At 47.6% G+C, this 26,280-nt stretch overlaps 4 long non-coding RNA genes across 4 annotated transcripts in view; 2 read left to right on the top strand and 2 right to left on the bottom strand.

Moving 5' to 3' along the window:
* Positions 1-1,207: 1,207 nt before the first annotated feature.
* LOC308187164 lies at positions 1,208-17,951 on the bottom strand. The gene is made up of 2 exons (XR_013944496.1): positions 16,499-17,951; positions 1,208-2,336 (listed from the first exon to the last, which is right to left on the bottom strand). It is a non-coding gene; the product is annotated as an uncharacterized lncRNA (long non-coding RNA).
* Positions 7,385-14,419, bottom strand: LOC308187163. The gene is made up of 3 exons (XR_013944495.1): positions 13,671-14,419; positions 10,114-10,221; positions 7,385-9,277 (listed from the first exon to the last, which is right to left on the bottom strand). It is a non-coding gene; the product is annotated as an uncharacterized lncRNA (long non-coding RNA).
* On the top strand, positions 14,441-15,875 carry LOC308187159. The gene is made up of 2 exons (XR_013944491.1): positions 14,441-14,986; positions 15,101-15,875. It is a non-coding gene; the product is annotated as an uncharacterized lncRNA (long non-coding RNA).
* Positions 17,952-23,593: 5,642 nt separating the features above from the next.
* The window catches only part of LOC308187157, a 38,546-nt gene continuing 35,859 nt past the window's right edge, over positions 23,594-26,280 (top strand). Inside the window, exon 1 of the long non-coding RNA XR_013944489.1 lies at positions 23,594-23,608. This is a non-coding gene — a long non-coding RNA (uncharacterized lncRNA). The remainder of the gene's footprint in view (positions 23,609-26,280) is intronic.

Here is a 26,280-nt window from a genome sequence, read left to right as displayed (position 1 = left end):
GACTCTACAATCGGTTGTGTCCCCCCCAAATTAGGGGAGGAACCCCCAAAATTGGGTGGGCGAACCCCCAAATTGGGGGGAAGAAGACTTAAATGGAAGTGTGAAATTCCAGAATTGAATGTGGACCCCCCCCAGACCTGGGGAGGAATCCCCAAACTTGGGGGGGACCCCCAAAATTGGGGTTAAAGCCCCAGATCCCGGGGAGCTAAGCCCCAAATTAAGGGAAGGAACCTCAAACATGTGGTGAGAACCCCAACATTGGGGGAAAGAACCTTAATATTAGGGTGGCAGGCCAAGAAAGGATGGTGGGGGCCTCCAAAATTGTGGGGGGCTTGGAACTGGGGGGAATCCCCAAAATGGAGGGGGAACCCCAAAAGTGGGGGGGGGGCGAAGCACCAAATTAGGGGAAGGAACCCCAAAATTGCGGGGAAGAACTCTGAAATGGAGAGCTGAAAACCCGAAATTGAGGGGAAACCCCCCAAAACGGCGGGAAAACCCTCCATAAACACGAAACCGGTAATGTAACAGAGCAAAAAATGGCGTCCTACGGCACGCTGCGAGGCTCAATTTTCTGGGGAGTGCTGGGAAATGTAGTTCTTGGCCACCGGGTTTCCGGGAGTCCATATTGTTTTCCCAGAGCATGCCGGGAGATGTAGTTCTCGGACACTGGGCTTCCGGGAGGCCATGTTGGTTTCCCATCTTTGCTAGACTCGGGTGCTCTGGCTTCACAGAGAAACCCCCAAACTGAAAAATGTACCTGCTAATATATTGGGCTCTAAATGTAGCCCTGGGTTAATTGAATAACAATCCCTGGGTAAGATTGAAGTGCAGGAGGGGTTGGCTACGGTTTTAAGAGCCGGTTTGCAGAAAAGGGATTTCCCGTTAAGAAATGGCATATACTGATTGTTCTCTTCCTTGCTCTGCCAAGACCTGAAGCACATCTTGGAAGCCAGGCAGAATCCGTGGAGCCAATGGAGTTCTCAAGCTCGACTTCAGCTTCTTCCCAGCTAGAAGAAGCAAGGACACGCCGGCTGAGTTCCACAGGCAACGCGCCCGTATCTGTAGACGAGGATTTAGAGATGCTACTTTGGGAACTCTCAGACGGCATACTGGAAGCCGAGCTCGACTTGGACCCAGGGAAGGATGAGGATGACCTCCTCCTTGAGCTTTCCAAGATGATTGATGATTGAACTGCATAGTCCTATGGTATATTGAAAAAAAAAAAAAAAAAAAAAAGAAAACAACTCTTCTTCTTGTTGGATACCCTGAGGTGATCCTTTTTCTAACTGAGGCTTTGCAATGAGACTTAAAGCACAGTTGGAACTGGTAGAAATTGGCAGGATCTGCACTCAGTTGTCCTAAGTTTTCCTGCTGGTCAGAGTTAAGGTCTTGTGCATGGTTCCGTAACTATAGGTGGCTACCTTTGATATCAAGAGGACAAAGCACTTGTTTCTTTTGGCACAGAAAGATGTCCATCGGCACGCTGTGGTGGCTGTGAATTGACGTAGTGATGGAGCGATGCTCTGAAGGCTTAAACGGAAAGCTTCTTCCTTCCGCCCCCCTTGGCACAGCTCGATGTTGGGCACATTGTGAAGCCTGGGTGTTCTGATTTCTCGGACAGTTGATACCCAAATCCCGGAGTTACTATGTCAACTCTTGACTTTTATTTGTGTATGCCATTGTTTTGACTGTAATCTTTTCAGATGATGAAGCTGTAGGGGCGGGAGGGAGCAAAATAATTATTCTAGCGTTGTGGACCAAACATGCTGCCAGGAGTGGTGGTGGTGGGGTCAGCCCACCCGGCCTTACTTTCAATTATCAGGGATGATAAAATGGTGTGAAAAGCAGCAGCTCTGCGATACGGCTACGCTACCCCCACTCCCTTCTCTTGTGCTGTACCAAAGTTCCCCCAAGCTTTGGTTGGTGCTTTTTGCTGGTGACAGTAGGACTCCAGGGCGAGTAGTCGGGACTCTCCTGCAGTAACTGGGTCAATTAAGGGTTGGTTTAAGTGCCTCCTGGTTTTTAAAATTGCTCCCCTGAGCTGCTGGCTCTGCTGCCTGCTACAGCAAATGTTCGGGTGCCATCAGCGTTGCACTTGGGCGTGGGCACTGACCCTGCGGAGGAGAGCTGAGACTCGCGTGTATTGTGTACCCTGCCGCCAGTGATCGTTTTCCCCTAGCAGATCTATTTTGAATCATTTCCCTAAATTTTAGAGGAACTTTAGGCTCTTTGTGCTATGATTTGTGAAGCTGTAGGGGCCCTCAGGCATTTGCTGCTGGCAGAGGAAAACCGCTTGTCGAATTTGTTGTAAATACTTTCTGTTTGGACAACAACGCCTGTGTGTGTGTGTGTGTGTGTGTGTGTGTGTGTGTGCGCGTGCTTTGACGACCCCCTGCGACGCCCCAGCTCCGCGAGGGAAGCTTTGAAGCGGCTCTGGGAAAACCTCTGCGGAAGAAACCGCTGCTAGTGACTTGCGGAAAAGGGACTCCACAATCAGTGAGATTGTAAAGTAGGTATGTTTATTCAGCGCTGGGCAGCACGGGAGGTCGTGGGCATGAAGATTGATGACTCTTCCTCGTCACCGCTAGTTGACCTCTTGTCTTTGCACAGACTCAGTTGCTCCTTGGCTCTTGTCCATCTGCAGGACCAGTTTCTCCCAGTTTCTTAAGACAGGCTCACTCTCTTATTAGGAGACTGACCTTGGTAAGGGGCCCAAGGCTTCTTGCTTTAGTTAATTGGCACAATGCACCATAGTTAGCAAAGACGCTAAGTAGCATCCTAGTTTAACGCTGTCAGCGCTCTATCTCTACTTGATAAGATTCTCCTAACTCCCTCTCTCACTGGAGTCCACGCAGCCCTCCGTCCTGCCGAAGGACTTCACGGGGACTTCTGCCGGCTCCGGGTGCCCGCACACAGACAGAAATGGCTTTGAGAGAAAACAATCAGGAGGAGGAGAGCTCAGAGACTGCGGCCGGCTTCGGCCACCTTCCCCTCGCTTTCCCTCTCCGTGTTCAAACCGAGCACTGTTCTGCCGTCAACCTTCGCTGCCTCTGCCCGCGGCGCTGGGCTTTCGCGTGTGCCATTGCTCCTCTACATATTTTATCCTTCCTTTTGTAAGGAATGGTCCAGCAATTCGTGTCACTAAGGGATTTGAAGGGTTAACATCGAGGCCCGGGTCTAGGTGATAAGAGAACAAAGGGGTTTTTAGGGAAAAGTGCTGACTACTGCAGGGGATGTTGCTAGAGTTTCTGAAATCCGGCGCAGAGGCTCCCAAACGAGGAGGAAGGGGGAGCTGAAGGACAATTGAAGGACAAAAGCCTGGGAGGAAGACAACCAGCATTCAGCCCGAGCAAGCCCCGAGAGACCACCAGAGACTGGTACGCAGGCGCCCCTGGGAGGGGTTTCGGATTCCGGAAACCAATTCTAATAACCCTGCCTCTTCTCGAAGTAGTAATGAATATGTATTAGCCTGGGAGCATCAAAACCAGCCGCCTTACGTAACAGGTGTGTGTCCTGGGGGAGCAGAGACTCCTGGCGCACCCAGCGCTGCTTGCTTGCCTCTATTCGTTTAATAAATTGTAAACTTTGATTGTAATCCTATTTGGATTTATAACAGCCATTTATAACACTTTTTATATTTGTATTTTATTTAAGGCTGTCTTGCCCCCCTCCCCCCCCAGCGTCGCTGCTCGCCAATAAAGCTGGCGCAGGGGCTAAGGGATTTGAAGGGCCTGCTTGTACACCTAAGGGATTTGAGGGCCTGCTTGTACACCTTTGGGGACTGCCTCTTTTGGGGGGGGGGGGTGGGGGGGGTGTTAGGAGCTGGTTGTATACTTTTTTAGGCATTCCTCTGAGAGGGGGTTGGGAGCTTCGTGTATACTGGGGGGGGGAGGGCCTCCCTCGAGGTGGAAGGGGGGGGGTTGGAGCGTTTCTACACTGTAGGGGCCTGCCTGTACACTTTTGGGGCCTGCCTTGGAGGGGTTGGGAACTGCTTGTACACCTTTGGGGCCTGCGTCTGCGCGGGGCGCGGCGGGGGTTGGGGGGTTGGAGCTGGTTTTAACCTTTCGGGCTTGCATCTGGAGGGGGTTGGGGCCTGCCTTTGGGGGGGTGGTTGTGAGCTGCTTGTATACTGTAGGGGCCTGCTTGTACACCTTTGGGGCCTGCGTCTGGGGGGGGGGTGGGAGCTGCTTGTACACTGTTAGGGCCTGCCTTGGGGGAGGGGTTGGGGCATGTGCCTTGGGGGCATGGGGTTGGGAGCTGCTTCTACGCTGTAGGGGTCTGGGTCTTGGGGGGTTGGGGCTGTTTGTACACCTTTGGGGCATGCCTCTGGGGAGGATGGGGAGTTGCTTGTACACCTTTGGGGCCTGTGTCTGGGGGGGGGTTGGGGCCTGTGCCGGGGGGGTTGGGAGCTGCTTGTACGCTCTAGGGTCCTCTGGCAGGCTTTGGGGCCTCCCTTTGAGGGGGGCAGTTGGGAGCTGGTTGTACACCTTTGGGGCCTGAGTCTGGGGTGTGGGGGCTGGGGCTGAGGCCTGGGGCCTGGGGCATGCATCTGGGTGGTGGTGGTGGGGGGTCCAGTTCATGGGGGGGGTGGGTTGGGAGCTGCTTGTGGACAGTTGGGGTCTGCATCCGGGTGTGGCTGGGGCCTGCTTGTAGACTTCTGCAGCCTGTGTCTGGTGTTTGGGGGCTTTTCTGTAGTGTTTGGGGATTGCATTTTGGCTTTGGGATGTGTCTAGAGCTTCTGGGGCCTAGCTGTAGTGCTTGGGGCCTGCGTCTGGGGCTTTTCTGTAGCATTTTGGTAGCGTGTTTGTGATTTGGGGTCTGTATCCAGGGTTTTGCCTTTTTTGTAGTTTTCAGCTTTGTGTCTGTTTCTTTGTTGGTTGCCTGGGGTTTGGGGTTTGGATCATTAGTCAGTGTCATTAGCGTCGGGGGGTTGATATGAAGGGTTAGGGTTGTGGTTAGAGTTGTTAGGGTTAAAGAGAATAAGGATTTTAGGGTAAGGGGATCAAGGTTGTGGGAATAAAAATGTTTTTGCACAGAGTTACATCGTTTAGAGGGAAGGAAGGTGGTATTGATATATGCTTGCAGTGATAAGAAAGCTTAACAGACAACCTTGTAAAATGCAGACAACCAGAATCCTTAGAGCAATTGGGTGGAAATCACGGTGTAAGAAACATTACCACCTCAAAGAGGAAAACAGTCAAGAAAAAAATAAAATTGACTAGTAACAGGCCAGCAGCTGTGTATTTTCTGTGAAGCACTGGATAGATTGTGAACATGGATTACCCAGTCAATGGGGAAACTGGGGAGGGTCCTGGTCACCGAGAGGAAAAAAAAAATTATATAAACTGTGTTATGGAACTAGTAGGTGGCTTGTGGGACGCCTGCCATTGCAATCGTGAATAAAAATGCTACCTCACTGAGATACTTGCCTGAGCCTATGGTATTGGTTACAGAGTGTTTCTAATAAGGTGTTAGGGTTTTAAGGTTTCAGGGCTAAGGCACTAGGGTTGGGTTTCAGGGTTAGGGTTTCCAGGGTTTAGGGTTAGGATTTTAAGGTTGTTAGGGTTGGAGTTATAAGGGTTAGGGTTTGGGGGTTAGTGTGTTAAGGTTTTAAAGTATTTTGTGGTTTTAGTGTTGATAGGGTTTTTAGGGTTAGGGTCTTAGGGTTTTAGTTATGGTCAGGTATTTAGGGTTAGGGTTTTAAGGTCTTATTTTTTTTTTTTAAGGTTAGGGTCTCCAGCGTTAGGGCTTTGAGAATCTTTACGTTTTGGGTTAGGGTTTAGAGGGTCTTAATTTTTAGGGTTAGGGCTTTTAGGCGTAGGTCTAGTGTGGTAAATTTTATCGGGTTAGGACTGTAAGGGTTTTTAGGGTTAGGGTTTCTAGGGTTTTTTGGGGTAGGGGTTAGGGTTAGATCCGTGGGAGCCGTAGTGTTAGGGGTCAGGGTTCTTAGGGCTAAGGCCCAATATTAGGGTGGAAGGCCAAACTAAGGGGGGAGCCCCCCCCAAAATTGAAGGGTCGAAGCCCCAATTTAGGGGAAGAAACATCAAAATTGTGGGGTCCCCCAAAATTGGGCGGAAGAGCTCTTAATATTGGGGGAAACCCAAAAAAGGAGGGTGGGGGACTCTAAAATTGGGGGGACCCCCCAAATTGGTTGTGTCCCCCCCAAAATTGGTTGTGTCCCCCCCAAAATTGGTTGTGTCCCCCCCAATTAGGGGAGGAACCCCCAAAATTGGGTGGGCGAACCCCCATATTGGGGGGGCAGAACACTTAAATGGAAGTGTGAAATTCCAGAATTGAATGTGGACCCCCCAGAACAGTCTTCAGGGGTTTAGTGTGGTAAATTTTATCGGGTTAGGGCTGTAAGGGTTTTTAGGGTTAGGGTTTCTAGGGTTTGTTGGGGTAGGGGTTAGGGTTAGATCCGTGGTTGCCATAGCGTTAGGGGTCAAGGTTCTTAGGGGTTAGGCCTAATATTAGGGCGGAAGGCCAAAATAAGAGGGTGGGAGCCCCCCCCAAAATTGAAGGGTTGAAGCCCCAAGTTAGGGGAAGGAACGTCAAAATTGTGGGGTCCCCCAAAATTGGGCGGAAGAACTTTTAATATTAGGGGGGAACCCAAAAAAGGAGGGTGGGGGACTCTACAATCGGTTGTGTCCCCCCCAAATTAGGGGAGGAACCCCCAAAATTGGGTGGGTGAACCCCCAAATTGGGGGGAAGAAGACTTAAATGGAAGTGTGAAATTCCAGAATTGAATGTGGACCCCCCCCAGACCTGGGGAGGAATCCCCAAACTTGGGGGGGACCCCCAAAATTGGGGTTAAAGCCCCAGATCCTGGGGAGCTAAGCCCCAAATTAAGGGAAGGAACCTCAAACATGTGGTGAGAACCCCAATGTTATAAATGACTGAGTCCCAAATAGGATTACAATCAGAGTTTACAATTTATTAAACGAATAGAGGCAAGCAAACAGCGCTGGGTGCGCCGGGAGTCTCTGCTCCACCGGGACGCACACCCGTTACGTAAGGCATCTACTTTTTTATACTCCTAGGCTAATACATATTTATTACTACTTCTAAAAGAGGCAGGGTTATTATAATTGGTTTCCCGAATCCGATGTCGCCTGCTTATCAGTCTCTGTTACTTTCTCAGGGGCTGCTCGAACAGGGAGACAGGAAGGCCCTCATTCTTCCTCCTTATCTGGTGGTCCAGGGAGACAGGAAGACAGGAAGGCTCTCATTCTTCCTCCTTATCTGGTGGTCTCTTGGCCGGCTATCAGAAGTTACTGCACATCCGTGCAAAGTCAGTAGTTTTTCTCCGAAGAAATCCCTTGTTCTTTTCGCGCCTAAACCCAGGCCTCAATGTTAACCCTTCAAAACCCCTTAGTGGCACGAATTGCTGGACCATTTCTTACAATTCCTCCCTTTTTTTTTTTTTTAATCATCAATTCGTGTCTCTCCTTCAACCTTTGTCAGTAACAATTGGATTTCATCAGTCAGTTCTCGGGGTGTCCACTTCTTAAGCATCATTATCGACACGTCACCTTTTCTCTCCACTGAAGTCATCACAAATTGGGTGCTATTTATTACTCGCCGTATCAACAACGTAAAGCAAGGTATCATACAAGGTATAAACAATAATGTCATTACACCACATAAAAATAAAAACAGCATCCTTTTAACCCATGGTTCACCAGGCAACCATGAAAAGAAATCCCAATCCATACCCTTCCAAGTTTGTACTGGGACGTGGGCTAACTTTCTAATTTCCTTTGTTATCTGCTTGACCACTTTTCCATTATCATCAATCTGTAGACAACAATTAGAATCGTTCAGTTTTCCACATACTCCCCCTTCTTCTGCTAGTAAATAGTCTAAGACCATTCTATGTTGGAATATAGCATTTCTCATTTGAGTGGATTGGTCAGCCAAAAGATCCAAGGCTGTCGCTGTTTGATTTGTTACAACCTCGAGGATAGCTTGCAACCTAATTATTCGGTTCAAATTATAAATAGGTTCTCGGGCTCCTGATATCAACTCATTTGGGTTCCAGGTGGCTGGCCCATAATGCTGTATGATTCTTTCAGGAGGCCATTCATCCTTTCCCCATTTTTGGGCACTACCCCCGGTTAAGGAAGTATCTATAGATCGTTTCACTCTGTTCAGGTCATCATATAATCTTATTCCTAAATGATCTCCTTGTGTTTGTGACAATAAAAAGAACAAGGGTCTTATGTACCCCACATAGCATACTCCCGACCAATTTTCAGGTAGCCTCTTGTAAGCATGTTTGCCACACACCCAATAATGTCCCTTTAGGGCCCATGTCCCATTTGGAAAAGGACCATTCCATCCCTTTTCAGCCCTTGGGGCGTGATAATACAGAGTGTCCTTGTTACCGAGTGGTCCTGTTACAATGTCTGCCCCGTTCGTACTCGTATATGCGCACTTCCAAGCTCCCGCATCGGGTTTCCACTTACAGTCACAATTCAGTTCTCCTTGGTGGCCAGTTATATTATAAGCTGACCAGAAATGCTTAAAGAACACTCGCCTCCCATTTTCATTCTGCCATCTCCAGCGATAGACCCGCACCACATGCTGTTCCTTAGTTGTGTTATCATGTTGACAGTCTAAGATTCGACTATCGAATTGTCCCCCCGCTTGGGCTCTTGCCACAGTTTCACATCCGGATCCAAAAAATTCTCTGTATGAGCATTTCAGCCAAGTCCCATTTCTCAGCTGAACATGTGTGGTGTTCCATTTCCCACTACGTGCTGTACAGTTTATAGGACTACATCCAGGATCGATACAATCATATCCAGGTGACAGAGTCCAATTGCAAATGCTTTTTCCCACCGCCACTGTTCCTGTTCTGTTCAAGCAGTATACACCCCGAGCTGACGAGTGTAACTGCCATGGGCCTCCTTCCTCTTTCCAAAATTGCGTCCCATTATGAACTTCGCTCAGATTACTGACCCACCACTTGGGTTCAACTGGGCCTGCTACCCAGGGCCAACTTTCAGTTCCCCCCGGTCCTCCACAAATCCAGCAGTTACTAAGGTTAAAGGCCCTAGCCACTTCCTCCCCCAAAGTGAAAAAGTTATTCTTCCATTCTTGCCCATGGCCCAATTGCCCCTGTAGAAACAATACCAGAAAGTATAGCATTTCTTATCCTTTTTCGTCGTCCAATCTTGAGAGTGTGGGAAACGCCTTCAATCATGAGGTTGGGCCCGCTTTCAGAGCTTGTGTTACCATTCAGCCCTTCGGGGTGATCCAGCTCCTGGAAAAACTAATCACAATTTCATTATGGGTTTAAGAGATTCTCATGTTACTTTTCTCAGGACAACCTGATCTTAGCGCGGGAGAAGTCCGGTCGAGGCCCTCTCACTCGGCAGTCAATACCCATAGGGGTTGCCTCCCTCGGTAGACCATACACACCGCAGTGGAGGGTCCTACCCCGGTCTTGCCTTCTCCCTTTCCTCCCTTCAGACTTGTCCTCTTTATCCAGTGCCCTTAATTCATGCAGAACCTTATTGCTGGGATATCAGTTCCTCTTTAATCTCAGTTTCAGTTCCCCAGGAGTGGACTCAACCCTCCAGGCTTCGGTAGTTATTGGTCCTTTTATTCTGGATGCGTGGGTCCAACCCCTTTCTGCCGTTCTCACAGCTGTTTCAGTAGTAAGTAAAACAAGGTACGGTCCCTCCCATCGGGGGTTCAATGATTCTTCTCTCCAGGTTTTTATTAAGACCTTGTCTCCTGGTTGTATTTTATGAATAGCAAATCCTAAAGGTGGTGTCTGAGTCATCATCCCAATTTCTCTTAGCTCCTGTAATCTCCTTCCAATGGTAATTATGTATTTCTGGATACTATGATCCTCAACTACATTGTTCCCTAGGGGCATCCCTTGAGAATAAGGCATACCATATAACATTTCATATGATGATAATCCAGTCTCACTGTGTGGTTTAGTTCTTATGTTTAAAAGTGCCAATGGTAAGCATTTCGTCCAGGGCAGCTGTGTCTCGATCATTAACTTAGCCAATTGTTGTTTTATTGTTTGATTCATCCTTTCTACTTTCCCTAAGCTTTGTGGGTGCCACGGAGTGTGGTATTCCCACTGAATACCTTTCAAGGGGTACATCCTTCAAATCTTTGTGGCTGGCGTATGTTCGATTATTTCCACACAATTGTGTTCCAACGGTCCTTCTTCTGGAACGGTTCCTAGAAATACTGCTGGATATAACAGGTTAGTCGTTTTCAAGGTTATGTCATCTTGTTCAGTTAGGATTGCCTGATATTTCATCATCCGGCTGGGTGATAACCAGTGCCCCCCCCCCTTTGTTCCAAAACGGTTGTTACCATATGTGGTCCAAAAACTTCAATACGTTTTCCCATTTGAAGGCAAATAATTTTCTACTATCTTTATCAAGAGGTATGCAAAAGAAGGCATCCTTTAAATCTATCACGGTAAACCATTTATATTTCTCTTTCACAGATGTTAACAATGTTTAAGGATTAGCTACTACTGGGTGAATATCCTTTGTTATTTCATTTTTTGCTCTAAGATCTTGTACAGATCTATACTCGCCATTCGGCTTCTTTACTGGAAAAATTGGAGTATTGTATTCCGATTTACATTCTTCCAGAATCTGATATTTGAGAAATTTGTCAATAATTTTCACCATTCCCGTGCCTAGCTTCTATCTTAAGTGGATATTGTTTGATTCAAACAGGTTTGGCTCCTTCCTTTAATTCCACCTTTACCAGTTGTGCCAGTTTCGACTTCCCTGGTACATCTGTTTCCCGTACTGTTGCTATAACTGCATTTTCTACTTCTCTTGGAATATTAACAAAGGGTTTATCTTTGATCATTAGGATTTGGCCTACTTTGGACTCAGGTACCTTCATTATTAATTCTCCATCCTCAAAGGTTATTGTTGCATCTAATTTGGCTAATAGATCCCGTCCCAAGAGTGGCATCGGGCATTCTGGTACATACTAAAATTCATGGGTTAGTTCCTTACCCCCAAAACGCAAATCAAGGGGTTGTAAGAATGACCATTCCTCCTCTTTCCCTGTGGCTCCAATTATTGTAGTTGTCTTAGTTCCTAATCGTCCTTTTAAACTATTTAACTGAATATGTTGCTCCTATTACATTTACAGCCTAATTAACACAGAGAAAGAAGCTCCCATAACCAACAAAAAATTCAAGCCTCTGTCTTCGTTTCCTAGCTTTATTTCAACTAGTGGACCTGCTAGGGTAGATGCCCCAGGTCCCCATCATTCCTGACTGTTGTAAGTTTGTCCTGCAGCCTAAGACAATTTCTTTCTGATATCAGGGGCTGATTGCCCTGGAAAGAGGCTAGCCAGTTGCCTCTCTCTTTTTTTTTTTTTTTTTTTTTTTTTTTTTTTTTTAAGCCAGGTCCATTTTTTTTTTTTTCTTTTTTCATTGCATTTCAAAGTTGGTCCAGAAATTCAAAAATTCCATAAATTCCATAGGGGTTTCTTTTGGACCTTGTTGGAACAGATTCTCAATTCCCAATAGCCAATTTAACCAGATTTTAGTATTTACATAATTTCCGGGGTGATTAGGGTCTCAGTGAGGGGGTCGGTCAGGGGAATGCAATCGTTGAAAGTTCCCTGAGCGGTCCCATTGGCAATCTGAGCTCACACAGGAACTCAGGTTGTTTCAAGAGTTAGCTGCTTTTCTGTTTCCACGACAACTCTCTCGGACCCATCACGGTCCCCCTGCCCCAGAGGGCTCACACCCGCGATTTAGAGATCTCAGCCTCGGGTTGAGACGGAACTATTAACATTCCTACATCCTCTTTCCCTGCTCATTCAACTTCAAACAGCTCTGTTAAATACTACATGCCACACAACCTTTAACACCTTCAACAACCCTTTTAACACTTCCTTTATCTTTCTCCAGCCCGTACTTTTCTAATGCCAACACCAAAGGCTCAGTCAGGGGCCAACTTAATTCCAAACCTTTTCCCTCCAACATGCTGAAACAACATATCACTATACAACATTTCATCCTATTTTCCTTCTCTCCTCAAAAACATTAATTGCAAGACACTGTTATAGTCGATTGATCCATAAAGTGGCCATTTAGTTTATATAGTGGCCACCATTGATTGCAATACTTAGTGGAAGTCCTCTTGCTTTCTGTGCCCCCATTTCTAACAATATCCTTCCAATGTGCCAATATGCACCCAAGGAGGCTTTTTCTTTTTTAGGACGTCTTTTTTTTTTTTGGATTTTCCCCTTTTCCTTGATTTCCCATTCCCTTTTATTTATTTATATTAGTTACTGTCCCTTGTTTCAATTTCCACGCAACCCTTTTTATTGCAGGTTTTTACTATCTTTTCCTAATCTTCTTCCCAAATGTCCCAATTCTCTGGGATTAAACTCTTCTTTCCACATACAAACTTTACTATTTCAGATTATTAATGAGCCCCATTCCAATCATAAATCCGCAGGACTTCGGAAAAACACCTGAAGCACTCAGCCTTCTGTCTTCTAGACAAACAATAACACCTTTTCCACAAAATTTACATTTCAATAAGACCGAATTTCAAGCCAAATGCTAATTTTTCTCATGCACTTTGTTAGTAAGCCTACACAAAACAAGGAATCACTCCTGTGTATCCGTCAAGATGGGGGTTTAAAAAGGTACTGAGGCCTAAATAAATTCGCTCTCCCCCTTCTTACCAAATTCCCAGGGCTCAGGCCCGAACCACCAAAGAAGTGACTCTCCGTTCTACCACTTTGATAATCAGTCAGCCCCGCTCCCCCGATACTTGGGAAACTGACCGAACACCACCGCGAATATACCCAAACTTCTAAACTGTTACTTAGATAATGCTCCCACCTTCCTCCTTGACACAGTCAAAACATTTAAGAACAAAACAGGATTACAAGATGCACCACCGGGGGTGGATTGTTAGGATATAGAGGTGGTAGGTTATCCAATGACTCCCATTCATCATCTTTTTCTTTTTCCTTTTTTTTTTTTATTTTTTATTTTTTTGTTCTCTTCTTCGTCAAACTTCTCGTCTGCTTTTAGTGTAAATATTGAGGCTGGAAAAGGACGTGAGATCCTGATCCATAATCCTGCATAATCACTTTCCTCCTGGCTAAAAGGTTGCTTTGAGTTAACATGTATATTTAAGGCCTGGCAAACCCAGTCTTCAAAGGATCCGAAAACGGGCCAAAAGACATGTGGTCTTAAAGGCTCCTTCGGCCATTCTGTCATACAATACTGAACCATTTTTAATTTACTTTTTTCCTTTTCTGGGGCCCCTATCGTTCCAATTTCTAATCATTATCCCTAATGGACTTTCTGGTGGTATGTCTGGTAATTTGCTCCCTTTTTTCTCTGGTCCCGGGTCTTCAATTTTGTCTGACCCATCTAGGAATTTTACTGTGGCAATTCCTACAGCCCTTGGTTGCCTTAGTGAGAGTGTCTTGCAGGGGGTTTAGGACCTATCACCCACCCACGAATCCTATAGGAATCGCTTCGGTCCTTCACCGGCCAAGTCCCTCGCGGGAGATTGGAACCGCGGTTAGAAGACCTCCACAATCGCTTCGGAACTACGTTCCGTCTCAGTCACACTCTCACGCACACAGGCAACCGAAACCCACCCAACCGAACGGTATACACATTAAATACTTACGACTCCGTCGTCTTCGTTCGGATCTTCGCGCGCAGAATTACGGGCAAAATATAGTGCTGCAGCCGGCAAAAGGGAGCTCATAAAAAAATCTAAATCTTTGCTTGCCCTTATTCAGGTTCAGGATGGCATTAGCCCTGACCTGACTCGAACAGGAGCCACCAAATGGTGGGGGCGCCCCTCCTAGATCAAGTCAGAATTCAGGAACCAAGACCATCCCGGACGAGCCCCCAATTGTTATAAATGACTGAGTCCCAAATAGGATTACAATCAGAGTTTACAATTTATTAAACGAATAGAGGCAAGCAAACAGCGCTGGGTGCGCCGGGAGTCTCTGCTCCACCGGGACGCACACCCGTTACGTAAGGCATCTACTTTTTTATACTCCTAGGCTAATACATATTTATTACTACTTCTAAAAGAGGCAGGGTTATTATAATTGGTTTCCCGAATCCGATGTCGCCTGCTTATCAGTCTCTGTTACTTTCTCAGGGGCTGCTCGAACAGGGAGACAGGAAGGCCCTCATTCTTCCTCCTTATCTGGTGGTCCAGGGAGACAGGAAGACAGGAAGGCTCTCATTCTTCCTCCTTATCTGGTGGTCTCTTGGCCGGCTATCAGAAGTTACTGCACATCCGTGCAAAGTCAGTAGTTTTTCTCCGAAGAAATCCCTTGTTCTTTTCGCGCCTAAACCCAGGCCTCAATGTTAACCCTTCAAAACCCCTTAGTGGCACGAATTGCTGGACCATTTCTTACACCCAACATTGGGGGAAAGAACCTTAATATTAGGGTGGCAGGCCAAGAAAGGATGGTGGGGGCCTCCAAAATTGTGGGGGGCTTGGAACTGGGGGGAATCCCCAAAATGGAGGGGGAATCCCAAAAGTGGGGGGGGGGCGAAGCACCAAATTAGGGGAAGGAACCCCAAAATTGCGGGGAAGAACTCTGAAATGGAGAGCTGAAAACCCGAAATTGAGGGGAAACCCCCCAAAACGGCGGGAAAACCCTCCATAAACACGAAACCGGTAATGTAACAGAGCAAAAAATGGCGTCCTACGGCACGCTGCGAGGCTCAATTTTCTGGGGAGTGCTGGGAAATGTAGTTCTTGGCCACCGGGTTTCCGGGAGTCCATATTGTTTTCCCAGAGCATGCCGGGAGATGTAGTTCTCGGACACTGGGCTTCCGGGAGGCCATGTTGGTTTCCCATCTTTGCTAGACTCCGGGTGCTCTGGCTTCACAGAGAAACCCCCAAACTGAAAAATGTACCTGCTAATATATTGGGCTCTAAATGTAGCCCTGGGTTAATTGAATAACAATCCCTGGGTAAGATTGAAGTGCAGGAGGGGTTGGCTACGGTTTTAAGAGCCGGTTTGCAGAAAAGGGATTTCCCGTTAAGAAATGGCATATACTGATTGTTCTCTTCCTTGCTCTGCCAAGACCTGAAGCACATCTTGGAAGCCAGGCAGAATCCGTGGAGCCAATGGAGTTCTCAAGCTCGACTTCAGCTTCTTCCCAGCTAGAAGAAGCAAGGACACGCCGGCTGAGTTCCACAGGCAACGCGCCCGTATCTGTAGACGAGGATTTAGAGATGCTACTTTGGGAACTCTCAGACGGCATACTGGAAGCCGAGCTCGACTTGGACCCAGGGAAGGATGAGGATGACCTCCTCCTTGAGCTTTCCAAGATGATTGATGATTGAACTCCATAGTCCTATGGTATATTAAAAAAAAAAAAAAAAAAAACAACTCTTCTTCTTGTTGGATACCCCGAGGTGATCCTTTTTCTAACTGAGGCTTTGCAATGAGACTTAAAGCACAGTTGGAACTGGTAGAAATTGGCAGGATCTGCACTCAGTTGTCCTAAGTTTCCCTGCTGGTCAGAGTTAAGGTCTTGTGCATGGTTCCGTAACTATAGGTGGCTACCTTTGATATCAAGAGGACAAAGCACTTGTTTCTTTTGGCACAGAAAGATGTCCATCGGCACGCTGTGGTGGCTGTGAATTGACGTAGTGATGGAGCGATGCTCTGAAGGCTTAAACGGAAAGCTTCTTCCTTCCGCCCCCCTTGGCACAGCTCGATGTTGGGCACATTGTGAAGCCTGGGTGTTCTGATTTCTCGGACAGTTGATACCCAAATCCCGGAGTTACTATGTCAACTCTTGACTTTTATTTGTGTATGCCATTGTTTTGACTGTAATCTTTTCAGATGATGAAGCTGTAGGGGCGGGAGGGAGCAAAATAATTATTCTAGCGGTGTGGACCAAACATGCTGCCAGGAGTGGTGGTGCTGGGGTCAGCCCACCCGGCCTTACTTTCAGTTATCAGGGATGATAAAATGGTGTGAAAAGCAGCAGCTCTGCGATACGGCTACGCTACCCCCACTCCCTTCTCTTGTGCTGTACCAAAGTTCCCCCAAGCTTTGGTTGGTGCTTTTTGCTGGTGACAGTAGGACTCCAGGGCGAGTAGTCGGGACTCTCCTGCAGTAACTGGGTCAATTAAGGGTTGGTTTAAGTGCCTCCTGGTTTTTAAAATTGCTCCCCTGAGCTGCTGGCTCTGCTGCCTGCTACAGCAAATGTTCGGGTGCCATCAGCGTCGCACTTGGGCGTGGGCACTGACCCTGCGGAGGAGAGCTGAGACTCGCGTTTATTGTGTACCCTGCCGCCAGTGATCGTTTTCCCCTAGCAGATCTATTTTGAATCATTTCCCTAAATTTTAAAGGAACTTTAGGCTCTTTGTGCTATGATTTGTGAAGCTGTAGGGGCCCTCAGACATTTGCTGCTGGCAGAGGAAAACCGCTTGTCGAATTTGTTGTAAATACTTTCTGTTTGGACAACAACGCCTGTGTGTGTGTGTGTGCGTGTGCGTGTGTGTGCGCGTGCGTGCTTTGACGACCCCCTGCGACGCCCCAGCTCCGCGAGGGAAGCTTTGAAGCGGCTCTGGGAAAACCTCTGCGGAAGAAACCGCTGCTAGTGACTTGCGGAAAAGGGACTCCACAATCAGTGAGATTGTAAAGTAGGTATGTTTATTCAGCGCTGGGCAGCACGGGAGGTCGTGGGCATGAAGATTGATGACTCTTCCTCGTCACCGCTAGTTGACCTCTTTTCTTTGCACAGACTCAGTTGCTCCTTGGCTCTTGTCCACCTGCAGGACCAGTTTCTCCCAGTTTCTTAAGATAGGCTCACTCTCTTATTAGGAGACTGACCTTGGTAAGGGGCCCAAGGCTTCTTGCTTTAGTTAATTGGCACAATGCACCATAGTTAGCAAAGACGCTAAGTAGCATCCTAGTTTAACGCTGTCAGCGCTCTATCTCTACTTGATAAGATTCTCCTAACTCCCTCTCTCACTGGAGCCCACGCAGCCCTCCGTCCTGCCGAAGGACTTCACGGGGACTTCTGCCGGCTCCGGGTGCCCGCACACAGACAGAAATGGCTTTGAGAGAAAACAATCAGGAGGAGGAGAGCTCAGAGACTGCGACCGGCTTCGGCCACCTTCCCCTCGCTTTCCCTCTCCGTGTTCAAACCGAGCAATGTTCTGCCGTCAACCTTCGCTGCCTCTGCCCGCGGCGCTGGGCTTTCGCGTGTGCCATTGCTCCTCTACATATTTTATCCTTCCTTTTGTAAGGAATGGTCCAGCAATTCGTGTCACTAAGGGATTTGAAGGGTTAACATCGAGGCCCGGGTCTAGGTGATAAGAGAACAAAGGGGTTTTTAGGGAAAAGTGCTGACTACTGCAGGGGATGTTGCTAGAGTTTCTGAAATCCGGCGCAGAGGCTCCCAAACGAGGAGGAAGGGGGAGCTGAAGGACAATTGAAGGACAAAAGCCTGAGAGGAAGACAACCAGCATTCAGCCCGAGCAAGCCCCGAGAGACCACCAGAGACTGGTACGCAGGCGCCCCTGGGAGGGGTTTCGGATTCCGGAAACCAATTCTAATAACCCTGCCTCTTCTCGAAGTAGTAATGAATATGTATTAGCCTGGGAGCATCAAAACCAGCCGCCTTAAGTAACAGGTGTGCGTCCTGGGGGAGCAGAGACTCCCGGCGCACCCAGCGCTGCTTGCTTGCCTCTATTCGTTTAATAAATTGTAAACTTTGATTGTAATCCTATTTGGATTTATAACAGCCATTTATAACACTTTTTATATTTGTATTTTATTTAAGGCTGTCTTGCCCCCCTCCCCCCCCAGCCTCGCTGCTCGCCAATAAAGCTGGCGCAGGGGCTAAGGGATTTGAAGGGCCTGCTTGTACACCTAAGGGATTTGAGGGCCTGCTTGTACACCTTTGGGGACTGCCTCTTTTGGGGGGGGGGGGTGGTGTTAGGAGCTGGTTGTATACATTTTTAGGCATTCCTCTGAGAGGGGGTTGGGAGCTTCGTGTATACTGGGGGGGGGAGGGCCTCCCTCGAGGTGGAAGGGGGGGGGTTGGAGCGTTTCTACACTGTAGGGGCCTGCCTGTACACTTTTGGGGCCTGCCTTGGAGGGGTTGGGAACTGCTTGTACACCTTTGGGGCCTGCGTCTGCGCGGGGCGCGGCGGGGGTTGGGGGGTTGGAGCTGGTTTTAACCTTTCGGGCTTGCATCTGGAGGGGGTTGGGGCCTGCCTTTGGGGGGGTGGTTGTGAGCTGCTTGTACACTGTAGGGGCCTGCTTGTACACCTTTGGGGCCTGCGTCTGGGGGGGGGGGTGGGAGCTGCTTGTACACTTTTAGGGCCTGCCTTGGGGGAGGGGTTGGGGCATGTGCCTTGGGGGCATGGGGTTGGGAGCTGCTTCTACGCTGTAGGGGTCTGGGTCTTGGGGGGTTGGGGCTGTTTGTACACCTTTGGGGCGTGCCTCTGGGGAGGATGGGGAGTTGCTTGTACACCTTTGGGGCCTGTGTCTGGGGGGGGGTTGGGGCCTGTGCCGGGGGGGTTGGGAGCTGCTTGTACGCTCTAGGGTCCTCTGGCAGGCTTTGGGGCCTCCCTTTGAGGGGGGCAGTTGGGAGCTGGTTGTACACCTTTGGGGCCTGAGTCTGGGGTGTGGGGGCTGGGGCTGAGGCCTGGGGCCTGGGGCATGCATCTGGGTGGTGGTGGTGGGGGGTCCAGTTCATGGGGGGGGTGGGTTGGGAGCTGCTTGTGGACAGTTGGGGTCTGCATCCGGGTGTGGCTGGGGCCTGCTTGTAGACTTCTGCAGCCTGTGTCTGGTGTTTGGGGGCTTTTCTGTAGTGTTTGGGGATTGCATTTTGGCTTTGGGATGTGTCTAGAGCTTCTGGGGCCTAGCTGTAGTGCTTGGGGCCTGCGTCTGGGGCTTTTCTGTAGCATTTTGGTAGCGTGTTTGTGATTTGGGGTCTGTATCCAGGGTTTTGCCTTTTTTGTAGTTTTCAGCTTTGTGTCGGTTTCTTTGTTGGTTGCCTGGGGTTTGGGGTTTGGATCATTAGTCAGTGTCATTAGCGTCGGGGGGTTGATATGAAGGGTTAGGGTTGTGGTTAGAGTTGTTAGGGTTAAAGAGAATAAGGATTTTAGGGTAAGGGGATCAAGGTTGTGGGAATAAAAATGTTTTTGCACAGAGTTACATCGTTTAGAGGGAAGGAAGGTGGTATTGATATATGCTTGCAGTGATAAGAAAGCTTAACAGACAACCTTGTAAAATGCAGACAACCAGAATCCTTAGAGCAATTGGGTGGAAATCACGGTGTAAGAAACATTACCACCTCAAAGAGGAAAACAGTCAAGAAAAAAATAAAATTGACTAGTAACAGGCCAGCAGCTGTGTATTTTCTGTGAAGCACTGGATAGATTGTGAACATGGATTACCCAGTCAATGGGGAAACTGGGGAGGGTCCTGGTCACCGAGAGGAAAAAAAAATTATATAAACTGTGTTATGGAACTAGTAGGTGGCTTGTGGGACGCCTGCCATTGCAATCGTGAATAAAAATGCTACCTCACTGAGATACTTGCCTGAGCCTATGGTATTGGTTACAGAGTGTTTCTAATAAGGTGTTAGGGTGTTAAGGTTTCAGGGCTAAGGCACTAGGGTTGGGTTTCAGGGTTAGGGTTTCCAGGGTTTAGGGTTAGGATTTTAAGGTTGTTAGGGTTGGAGTTATAAGGGTTAGGGTTTGGGGGTTAGTGTGTTAAGGTTTTAAAGTATTTTGTGGTTTTAGTGTTGATAGGGTTTTTAGGGTTAGGGTCTTAGGGTTTTAGTTATGGTCAGGTATTTAGGGTTAGGGTTTTAAGGTCTTATTTTTTTTTTTTTTAAGGTTAGGGTCTCCAGCGTTAGGGCTTTGAGAATCTTTACGTTTTGGGTTAGGGTTTAGAGGGTCTTAATTTTTAGGGTTAGGGCTTTTAGGCGTAGGTCTAGTGTGGTAAATTTTATCGGGTTAGGACTGTAAGGGTTTTTAGGGTTAGGGTTTCTAGGGTTTTTTGGGGTAGGGGTTAGGGTTAGATCCGTGGGAGCCGTAGTGTTAGGGGTCAGGGTTCTTAGGGCTAAGGCCCAATATTAGGGTGGAAGGCCAAACTAAGGGGGGAGCCCCCCCCAAAATTGAAGGGTCGAAGCCCCAATTTAGGGGAAGAAACGTCAAAATTGTGGGGTCCCCCAAAATTGGGCGGAAGAGCTCTTAATATTGGGGGAAACCCAAAAAAGGAGGGTGGGGGACTCTAAAATTGGTTGTGTCCCCCCCCAAATTGGTTGTGTCCCCCCCCAAATTGGTTGTGTCCCCCCCAATTAGGGGAGGAACCCCCAAAATTGGGTGGGCGGACCCCCATATTGGGGGGGCAGAACACTTAAATGGAAGTGTGAAATTCCAGAATTGAATGTGGACCCCCCAGAACAGTCTTCAGGGGTTTAGTGTGGTAAATTTTATCGGGTTAGGGCTGTAAGGGTTTTTAGGGTTAGGGTTTCTAGGGTTTGTTGGGGTAGGGGTTAGGGTTAGATCCGTGGTTGCCATAGCGTTAGGGGTCAAGGTTCTTAGGGGTTAGGCCTAATATTAGGGCGGAAGGCCAAAATAAGAGGGTGGGAGCCCCCCCCAAAATTGAAGGGTTGAAGCCCCAAGTTAGGGGAAGGAACGTCAAAATTGTGGGGTCCCCCAAAATTGGGCGGAAGAACTTTTAATATTAGGGGGGAACCCAAAAAAGGAGGGTGGGGGACTCTACAATCGGTTGTGTCCCCCCCAAATTAGGGGAGGAACCCCCAAAATTGGGTGGGCGAACCCCCAAATTGGGGGGAAGAAGACTTAAATGGAAGTGTGAAATTCCAGAATTGAATGTGGACCCCCCCCAGACCTGGGGAGGAATCCCCAAACTTGGGGGGGACCCCCAAAATTGGGGTTAAAGCCCCAGATCCCGGGGAGCTAAGCCCCAAATTAAGGGAAGGAACCTCAAACATGTGGTGAGAACCCCAACATTGGGGGAAAGAACCTTAATATTAGGGTGGCAGGCCAAGAAAGGATGGTGGGGGCCTCCAAAATTGTGGGGGGCTTGGAACTGGGGGGAATCCCCAAAATGGAGGGGGAACCCCAAAAGTGGGGGGGGGGGCGAAGCACCAAATTAGGGGAAGGAACCCCAAAATTGCGGGGAAGAACTCTGAAATGGAGAGCTGAAAACCCGAAATTGAGGGGAAACCCCCCAAAACGGCGGGAAAACCCTCCATAAACACGAAACCGGTAATGTAACAGAGCAAAAAATGGCGTCCTACGGCACGCTGCGAGGCTCAATTTTCTGGGGAGTGCTGGGAAATGTAGTTCTTGGCCACCGGGTTTCCGGGAGTCCATATTGTTTTCCCAGAGCATGCCGGGAGATGTAGTTCTCGGACACTGGGCTTCCGGGAGGCCATGTTGGTTTCCCATCTTTGCTAGACTCCGGGTGCTCTGGCTTCACAGAGAAACCCCCAAACTGAAAAATGTACCTGCTAATATATTGGGCTCTAAATGTAGCCCTGGGTTAATTGAATAACAATCCCTGGGTAAGATTGAAGTGCAGGAGGGGTTGGCTACGGTTTTAAGAGCCGGTTTGCAGAAAAGGGATTTCCCGTTAAGAAATGGCATATACTGATTGTTCTCTTCCTTGCTCTGCCAAGACCTGAAGCACATCTTGGAAGCCAGGCAGAATCCGTGGAGCCAATGGAGTTCTCAAGCTCGACTTCAGCTTCTTCCCAGCTAGAAGAAGCAAGGACACGCCGGCTGAGTTCCACAGGCAACGCGCCCGTATCTGTAGACGAGGATTTAGAGATGCTACTTTGGGAACTCTCAGACGGCATACTGGAAGCCGAGCTCGACTTGGACCCAGGGAAGGATGAGGATGACCTCCTCCTTGAGCTTTCCAAGATGATTGATGATTGAACTGCATAGTCCTATGGTATATTAAAAAAAAAAAAAAAAAAAAAAAAAGAAAACAACTCTTCTTCTTGTTGGATACCCTGAGGTGATCCTTTTTCTAACTGAGGCTTTGCAATGAGACTTAAAGCACAGTTGGAACTGGTAGAAATTGGCAGGATCTGCACTCAGTTGTCCTAAGTTTTCCTGCTGGTCAGAGTTAAGGTCTTGTGCATGGTTCCGTAACTATAGGTGGCTACCTTTGATATCAAGAGGACAAAGCACTTGTTTCTTTTGGCACAGAAAGATGTCCATCGGCACGCTGTGGTGGCTGTGAATTGACGTAGTGATGGAGCGATGCTCTGAAGGCTTAAACGGAAAGCTTCTTCCTTCCGCCCCCGCCTTGGCACAGCTCGATGTTGGGCACATTGTGAAGCCTGGGTGTTCTGATTTCTCGGACAGTTGATACCCAAATCCCGGAGTTACTATGTCAACTCTTGACTTTTATTTGTGTATGCCATTGTTTTGACTGTAATCTTTTCAGATGATGAAGCTGTAGGGGCGGGAGGGAGCAAAATAATTATTCTAGTGTTGTGGACCAAACATGCTGCCAGGAGTGGTGGTGGTGGGGTCAGCCCACCCGGCCTTACTTTCAATTATCAGGGATGATAAAATGGTGTGAAAAGCAGCAGCTCTGCGATACGGCTACGCTACCCCCACTCCCTTCTCTTGTGCTGTACCAAAGTTCCCCCAAGCTTTGGTTGGTGCTTTTTGCTGGTGACAGTAGGACTCCAGGGCGAGTAGTCGGGACTCTCCTGCAGTAACTGGGTCAATTAAGGGTTGGTTTAAGTGCCTCCTGGTTTTTAAAATTGCTCCCCTGAGCTGCTGGCTCTGCTGCCTGCTACAGCAAATGTTCTGGGTGTTCTGATTTCTCGGACAGTTGATACCCAAATCCCGGAGTTACTATGTCAACTGTAAGGAATAGTCCAGCAATTTGTGCCACTGAGGGGTGTGAAGGGTTAACATCGAGGCCTGGGTTTAGGCGAGAAGAGAACAAAGGGATTTCTTCAGAGAAAAACTGCTGACTTTGCACGGACGTGCAGTAACTTCTGACAGCCGGCCAAGAGACCACTAGATAAGGAGGAAGAATATGAGCCTCCCTGTCCGAGTGGCCCCCGAGAAACTAACAGAGACTGATAAGCAGGCGCACCTGGGAGGACTTCGGATTCGGGAAACCAATTATAATAACCCTGCCTCTTCTAGAAGTAGTAATGAATATGTATTAGCCTAGGAGCATAAAAACCAGCCGCCTTACGTAACAGGTGTGCGTCCTGGTGGAGCAGAGACTCCCGGCGCACCCAGCACTGTTTGCTTGCCTCTATTCATTTAATAAATTGTAAACTTTGATTGTAATCCTATTTGGGACCCAGTCATTTATAACAATTGGGGGCTCGTCCGGGATGGTCTTGGTTCCTGAATTCTGACTTGATCTAGGAGGGGCGCCCCCACCATTTGGTGGCTCCTGTTCGAGTCAGGTCGGCGCTAATGCCATCTTGAACCTGAATAAGGGCAAGCAAAGATTTAGATTTTTTTATGAGCTCCCTTTGCCGGCTGCAGCACTATATTTTGCCCGTAATTCTGCGCGCGAAGATCCGAACGAAGACGACGGAGTCGTAAGTATTTAAGGCGTATACCGTTCGGTTGGGTGGGTTTCGGTTGCCTGTGTGTGTGAGAGTGTGACTGAGACGGAACGTAGTTCCGAAGCGATTGTGGAGGTCTTCTAACCGCGGTTCCAATCTCCCGCGAGGGACTTGGCCGGTGAAGGACCGAAGCGATTCCTATAGGATTCGTGGGTGGGTGATAGGTCCTAAACCCCCTGCAAGACACTCTCACTAAGGCAACCAAGGGCTGTAGGAATTGCCACAGTAAAATTCCTAGATGGGTCAGACAAAATTGAAGACCCGGGACCAGAGAAAAGGGAGCAAATTACCAGACATACCACCAGAAAGTCCATTAGGGATAATGATTAGAAATTGGAACGATAGGGGCCCCGGAAAAGGGAAAAAGTAAATTAAAAATGGTTCAGTATTGTATGACAGAATGGCCAAAGGAGCCTTTAAGACCACATGTCTTTTGGCCCGTTTTCGGATCCTTTGAAGACTGGGTTTGCCAGGCCTTAAATATACATGTTAATTCAAAGGAACCTTTTAGCCAGGAGGAAAGTGATTATGCAGGATTATGGATCAGGATCTCACGTCCTTTTCCAGCCTCAATATTTACACTAAAAGCAGACGAGAAGTTTGACGAAGAAGAGAACAAAAAAATAAAAAATAAAAAATAAAAAAAAAAAAAGGAAAAAGAAAAAGATGATGAATGGGAGTCATTGGATAACCTACCACCTCTATATCCTAACAATCCACCCCCGGTGGTGCATCTTGTAATCCTGTTTTGTTCTTAAATGTTTTGACTGTGTCAAGGAGGAAGGTGGGAGCATTATCTAAGTAACAGTTTAGAAGTTTGGCTATATTCGCGGTGGTGTTCGGTCAGTTTCCCAAGTATCGGGGGAGCGGGGCTGACTGATTATCAAAGTGGTAGAACGGAGAGTCACTTCTTTGGTGGTTCGGGCCTGAGCCCTGGGAATTCGGTAAGAAGGGGGAGAGCGAATTTATTTAGGCCTCAATACCTTTTTAAACCCCCATCTTGACGGATACACAGGAGTGATTCCTTGTTTTGTGTAGGCTTACTAACAAAGTGCATGAGAAAAATTAGCATTTGGCTTGAAATTCGGTCTTATTGAAATGTAAATTTTGTGGAAAAGGTGTTATTGTTTGTCTAGAAGACAGAAGGCTGAGTGCTTCAGGTGTTTTTCCGAAGTCCTGCGGATTTATGATTGGAATGGGGCTCATTAATAATCTGAAATAGTAAAGTTTGTATGTGGAAAGAAGAGTTTAATCCCAGAGAATTGGGACATTTGGGAAGAAGATTAGGAAAAGATAGTAAAAACCTGCAATAAAATGGTTTGTGTGGAAATTGAAACAAGGGACAGTAACTAATATAAATAAATAAAAGGGAATGGGAAATCAAGGAAATGGGTAAAATCCAAAACAAAGACGTCCAAAAAAAAAAAAAAAGCCTCCTCGGGTGCATATTGGCACATTGGAAGGATATTGTTAGAAATGGGGGCACAGAAAGCAAGAGGACTTTCACTAAGTATTGCAATCAATGGTGGCCACTATATAAACTAAATGGCCACTTTATGGATCAATCGACTATAACAGTGTCTTGCAATTAATGTTTTTGAGGAGAGAAGGAAAATAGGATGAAATGTTGTATAGTGATATGTTGTTTCAGCATGTTGGAGGGAAAAGGTTTGGAATTAAGTTGGCCCCTGACTGAGCCTTTGGTGTTGGCATTAGAAAAGTACGGGCTGGAGAAAGATAAAGGAAGTGTTAAAAGGATTGTTGAAGGTGTTAAAGGTTGTGTGGCATGTAGTATTTAACAGAGCATTTTGATGCTGAATGAGCAGGGAAAGAGGATGTAGGAATTCTGATAGTTCCGCCTCAACCCGAGGCTGAGATCTCAAAATCACGGTGTGAGCCCTCTGGGGCGGAGGGACCATGATGGGTCCGAGAGAGTTGTCGTGGAAACAGAAAAGCAGCTAACTCTTGAAACAACCTGAGTTCCTGTGTGAGCTCAGATTGCCAATGGGACCGCTCAGGGAACTTTCAACGATTGCATTCCCCTGAGCGACCCCCTCACTGAGACCCTAATCACCCCGGAAATTATGTAAATACTAAAATCTGGTTAAATTGGCTATTGGGAATTGAGAATCTGTTCCAACAAGGTCCAAAAGAAACCCCTATGGAATTTATGGAATTTTTGAATTTCTGGACCAACTTTGAAATGCAATGAAAAAAAAAAAAAAATGGACCTGGCTTAAAAAAAAAAAAAAAAAAAAGAGAGAGAGAGGCAACTGGCTAACCTCTTTCCAGGGCAATCAGCCCCTGATATCAGAAAGAAATTGTCTTAGGCTGCAGGACAAACAACAGTCAGGAATGATGGGGACCTGGGGCATCTACCCTAGCAGGTCCACTAGTTGAAATAAAGCTAGGAAACGAAGACAGAGGCTTGAATTTTTTGTTGGTTATGGGAGCTTCTTTCTCTGTGTTAATTAGGCTGTAAATGTAATAGGAGCAACATATTCAGTGTTAAATAGTTTAAAAGGACGATTAGGAACTAAGACAACTACAATAATTGGAGCCACAGGGAAAGAGGAAGAATGGTCATTCTTACGACCCCTTGATTTGCGTTTTGGGGGTGAGGAACTAACCCATAAATTTTAGTA

Source organism: Anser brachyrhynchus (genome assembly GCF_964034855.1).
Source record: "Anser brachyrhynchus genome assembly, contig: SCAFFOLD_99, whole genome shotgun sequence".
Taxonomy (NCBI): Eukaryota; Metazoa; Chordata; class Aves; order Anseriformes; family Anatidae; genus Anser; species Anser brachyrhynchus.
Note: the sequence above shows the minus strand (reverse complement) of the source record. Positions and strands in the feature narration are given on the sequence as shown.